A 6,058-nucleotide genomic window follows, 5' to 3' on the forward strand; every position below is an offset into this window, starting at 1 on the left:
CAATTCGAGAAGTATAAATGAACACTATTTTATCATTATCATCAGTAGCATAGTTCTAAAGTAATAATCATACCACATGTCTCTTATTTGTACTTCCTGCTAAGTCTATTTACACACTGCTACTCGTGCGTTATGGACTTTAGAGTCCTGTTATTACATTGTAGAGTCTGCTTGTTTACTAAAGACGTGCTTACATAGGACAGAATATGGTCTATTTATTTCTGGAAAACAGACAAGGAGAGAGAGAGAGAGTTGGAAAGAGAGGAGACTGGAAAGAGAGCGAAAGAACGAGAGGAAGAGACAAAATGGGGAAGAAAGAGAGAGAGAATAGACAAGGAGATAGTGTGAGAGAGAGAATGAGAGAGAGAGAGAGAGAGAGAGAGAGAGAGAGAGAGAGAGAGAGAGAGAGGATATTGTAAACAGTTTTATTATTCAACTAGAGTCTTACGTTTCCTTCCCAGTACTGACTCCTCCCCACTCTATCTCACCCTCCCCTACCTTACGTTACCCCCCTCCCTCACTCGCCCCTATATCGTTCCCTTAGTCGGAGCAGAAGGGAACCCTCTTCCTCCAACTTTACCCTGTATATCTCTACCTATCCCTACTCTAACTTATACCTTAGCACGGGTCCCCTCCCTGCCTCCCCTATCTTACCCCTCCCCCCTCCTCCTCCCACTTTACCCTATAATGGTTGCGTACATGTTTGTGATTTAGTAAACCAATTTATTATAAGTAGAAAATTTCTTCCAATGTTTCTGGTTATGAAGAGGTGTTATGTGAAGACGTAGGTGTAGGATATGAATAATTTACCGTGTTGTTATGGCATCCTGTATGTTTTCCGTATCATGACAGCTGTTCCCTTCTGACGTTTCGTTTTGACAGCCCAAATCCTGAAATCTGTTTCACTAATGAGGTTTGTGGTGAAAGACGTAACGCTGTGCAAAAATAGTCCCGTTGTTAAAACACTGTTATCATACCCGACCAGACCTTGGTCTGCGATCCTGACACCGACTACTTTACAGCTTTGCAAGTTTGCACACTTCACATACTTTGACGTCACAGCTTATAGTTTTATTTTCATACCAAGTAGGTACTGACGCGAGCTAGGATCACCAGAAACGCCATGTAGGGTGGCTCCAACCTTTTTAATAAAAGAGATTGACTCATGGTCATGGACCCAGACTTTCCACCGAGAATGCGAGGCAATGTATTTTTGATGTGTCTTGCGTGCTGCATTCTCGGATGCAATCTTCCCATAACGTGGTGCAATATTTTTAAAGGTTTGGTATTTCCTACTCTGTCATAATCATAACATAAGACTCATAAGTCATATCACTCATAACGTTTGCAAAATGACACGAAAATTTATGGAACGGTGGTGGACTCCACTCACTCAAGGAATAGTGCCTCTTCTTTTACTGCATCTCATTTTTTGTAAGAGCTTCCCTGATGGTGCTAAAAACTCTGAACATGTAAATCCGAAACTTTCCATACGAATTTCAGTAATAAAGGAAACGCACGTATAGTTATCCAAGACTATTTCTACTTCAATAGATTTCTTAATAAATATTCCACATTCACAACTCCCACTTTAGTTTCTTATTTCAGAATAGGTAGAATAGAATATTTTTTACAAAACAATTCCCTGTGCATTCTTCTGTATGACACGTATACCACGTGCTTTGTACTTTGTAGATTTCCTGTCTTCAAATTTCAACGTGGATGAAAAATCTTTCATTTTCAATTGAATGGTTAAATAATTCACAGGGCCTTTCTCCAGAATAATAAAATACTCTTAATGGGCCCTACCTCGCAAAACATTTCTTTTACAAACAAGAATAAAAGAATATACAATACTTACCAGGTAGCTAGGTTCTGGTATTTTTAATGTCTTTATTGCAAAAGAACAAGCGGGGCCCGTCCCTCCGGGAATTTTTCGATCTTGGTTAAAGAAAATCAGTATTTATGTACCTACCTATTTTATTTCATATTCAGTTTATTATCATTCTTGATTTGATTTTGGATTTTACTTTCATGTAATGATTTAAAATCAAGACTAGAGCCCGTTCTCCCTTTATTCCTAATATAAGGTTTAAGTCACCCATCCATTTATTGGCCTTGCTCGGCGTAGCTTAACATAGACGTTTTGACAGCCCAAATCCTGAAATCTGTTTCACTAATGAGGTTTGTGGTGAAAGACGTAACGCTGTGCAAAAATAGTCCCGTTGTTGAAACACTGTTATCATACCCGACCAGACCTTGGTCTGCGATCCTGACACCAACTACTTTACAGCTTTGCAAGTTTGCACACTTCACATACTTTGACGTCACAGGTTATAGTTTTATTTTCATACCAAGTACCTACTGACGCGAGCTAGGATCACCAGAAATGCCATGTAGGGTGGCTCCAACCTTTTTAATAAAAGAGATTGACTCATGTGGACCCAGACTTTCCACCGAGAATGCAAGGCAATGTATTTTTGATGTGTCTTGCGTGCTGCTTTCTCGGATGCAATCTTTTCATAACGTGGTGCAATATTTTTAAAGGTTTGGTATTTCTACTCTGTCATAATCATAACATAAGACTCATAAGTCATAAGTCATAACGCTCATAACGTTTGCAAAGTGACACGAAAATTTATGGAACGTTGGTGGACTCCACTCACTCAAGGAATAGTGCCTCTTCTTTTATTGCATCTCATTTTTTGTAAGAGCTTCCCTGATGGTGCTAAAAACTCTGAACATGTAAATCCGAAACTTTCCATACGAATTTCAGTAATAAAGGAAACGCACGTATAGTTATCCAAGACTATTTCTACTTCAATAGATTTCTTAATAAATATTCCACATTCACAACTCCCACTTTAGTTTCTTATTTCAGAATAGGTAGAATAGAATATTTTTTACAAAACAATTCCCTGTGCATTCTTCTGTATGACACGTATACCACGTGCTTTGTACTTTGTAGATTTCCTGTCTTCAAATTTCAACGTGGATGAAAAATCTTTCATTTTCAATTGAATGGTTAAATAATTCACAGGGCCTTTCTCCAGAATAATAAAATACTCTTAATGGGCCCTACCTCGCAAAACATTTCTTTTACAAACAAGAATAAAAGAATATACAATACTTACCAGGTAGCTAGGTTCTGGTATTTTTAATGTCTTTATTGCAAAAGAACAAGCGGGGCCCGTCCCTCCGGGAATTTTTCGATCTTGGTTAAAGAAAATCAGTATTTATGTACCTACCTATTTTATTTCATATTCAGTTTATTATCATTCTTGATTTGATTTTGGATTTTACTTTCATGTAATGATTTAAAATCAAGACTAGAGCCCGTTCTCCCTTTATTCCTAATATAAGGTTTAAGTCACCCATCCATTTATTGGCCTTGCTCGGCGTAGCTTAACATAGATGACGCTTATTATTATTATTATTATTATTATTTTCGATTTTCTATTTTGATCTGATTTGACTTAGGTACATGTCGCATGTTTTTTCATTGTTTCAAAATCTACCTAGTTGAGCTTGTTTCCCGTAAAGATTAAGGAGAGGTATTTTTTTCCCTCTGAAATTTGTGTCTCCCATTTTTTTTCTCTCTCTTTTTTCTCAACTGAGACAAATGTCATGTCAGTTTTCTCAACTTAGCCGTTCTCAAAAATGTAGAGGGGTAAACTACGTTTCTGATATAATAAACAAATTTTGTATGAACGCCTGGGTCTTCCGTATGTATGCAATATGCAAGACAAAAAACGTTTTGTTGCCTAGATGCTTGGTTTGTGTACAATGGATCGGGAGATAGGGATGAAAAATTTACCTCTTATGAGGATAGGTAGTTTGAAACTCTTTCAAATTCAAATTTATTACAACCCTTCCCTAGTCATCGAACCCGTCTGTGATTTTTATGTTTTTTGTACAATGTAACCAGATATATTTTATAGTTTTTTATAGTATTATTTTACGTTTTATGTGTATTTTTCTGTAACGCTGAAGATGCCTTCACCGGCGAAACTAGTCCGTAAAATGAAAATGAAATAAAAACCCAGGATATTTTACAAATAGTGAAGAAGTATATGTTTATCATTTCAACCTACCTAGTCTTATGAGGTAGGTAGGTACATCATTTTCTACATTCAGGGAGGATTGATTTGGAAAGGTGAGTAAAAAAAAAAAAAAAATATCTCCATGCATTTCGCAAAAGTATGGTAAGTATGACATTATGGACTGATAAAATCAGTTTGTAGGTTTGACTTTTTCTTTAGTTCCACAATTTGAGAAGCGTTGAGTCTTATATCTGCCTGTTTGAATTCCTTGTCTAAACTTCTTACCTAACTAATGGGAGGTAGCAGAAAGCTTAGGAAGATTTTTATACCTATGTTTACAAAATTCCTTAAACAATTCTTGCTTAAGAGATTGCCGTAAAAATATTATGCTGTGACATCTGACAAACAATTCGACTTTTTTGTTTTTTAGGTAAGTTTTCCCAAATTAATCTTATTATTTATCTTCGCTTACACACAGAAAAGAAGGAAGGATGAAAAAGTTTGGCGAAAAAAAAAAAAAAAAAAAAAACAACAATGGTGACTAATCCTAGCTTTGTTTCAACTGCTTAGGTTTGTTGGTTAACATTATTTGTCAAATAATTAGTTATCTATTTACAAAAGTACCTACCTATCAGAATATAGAAAAGTACCTATCAGAATTTGCAAAAGTACCCATCAGAATCTAGTCTTCCCATCCCTTTTGGGGTGGACGGATGGAGGCGGGGGGTATGGGGGGGCACCCTCATGCTCCACGCGTCCTTCTGTTGGCCCCCGTGGGGGGGGGGGGTGGGGGGGCTAGGGGTAGGGGGGTCACGGGTAGTGCTGTCACAATTTAATCTTGTAATTGTCATGATATGTCAAAATTTAATAATAAAGCACAATTATTACTATTATAGGTATTAGGTAGATATGTAGGTACTACTTTTGAAAGGAAAATGGGGTAAACCGTAAAACCAAACAAACAACTACCTATACAAAAATAAATCTCCATAGTTTTTTCAAAGTCTACCTACCTACATTTTCCATATTTGTAGATATTTCACACTTTGTTTCTGCCTTCAATAATAATTGCATTACCTACTTACCTACCAGGTCTACGTCTACCTACCTCATTTTACTCGAATACCTAATACTTACCTACTATATGTAGTAGGTAACTAACTACACAGAGATCTACAAAGAAAGTTTATTGAAAGTTTTTTTTCTACCTTTGTTGTGTCTATTTCACTGAGGAAGTTAGAAATCAAATTTTATTGAAATTGCCAAGAGGTAGTGAGATACTTGAGATAGGTATATGTATGTAGGTACGGAGTAGGTGGGGATATGTAGGTGGTACGGGGTAGGTATGTAGGTACTAAAAAGAAAGTACCTAATGAACTTTTTTCTGACGGAAACTATAATACCTACTAGAGCTAGAGAAAGAAAAGGTTCTTAGTGTTTTTATTACAGTTATAAAGTTTTTTTATACCCCTCCATTACTGACCGGAATACTATAGCGGGTTAATTTTAACCCATTATGTTGTTGTATAGCTTTTAGGTAATAATAATAATGGCATACTAATTTTTCTAATGTAGGTACACGTGTCTTAGTTCAGATCTCTCTCTCTCTCCCTCCCTCTCTCTCTCTCTCTCTCTCTCTCTCTCTCTCTCTCTGAACAGTAGATTTTTTTTTGCAACTCTGATGGATGAGCTCAGTACATTATATAAATAAATATTATGATAGGTATAGGTATAAAATGATTACTTAGGTACGTTACCTACTTTACCTGATGTAGGGCTCAAAGTTTAACTAATTTTCCTGAACGGAAGGGGAGGATGGAAAGTCAAAACACGTGAAGAAAAGAATAACAGAGAAGCTAAGAAAAGAAAACATAATTATCTACACCATTAGAGAAAGTAGAAAGAAGGGAGAAGAAGAAGAAGGAGGAGGAGGAGGAGAAGAAGAAGAAGAAGAAGAAGAAGAGGAAGAAGAAGAAGAAAAAGAAGAAGAAGGAGGAGGAGAAGGAGGAGAAGAA

Source organism: Diaphorina citri, unplaced genomic scaffold (assembly GCF_000475195.1).
Source record: "Diaphorina citri unplaced genomic scaffold, Diaci psyllid genome assembly version 1.1 scaffold909, whole genome shotgun sequence".
Taxonomy (NCBI): domain Eukaryota; kingdom Metazoa; phylum Arthropoda; class Insecta; order Hemiptera; family Psyllidae; genus Diaphorina; species Diaphorina citri.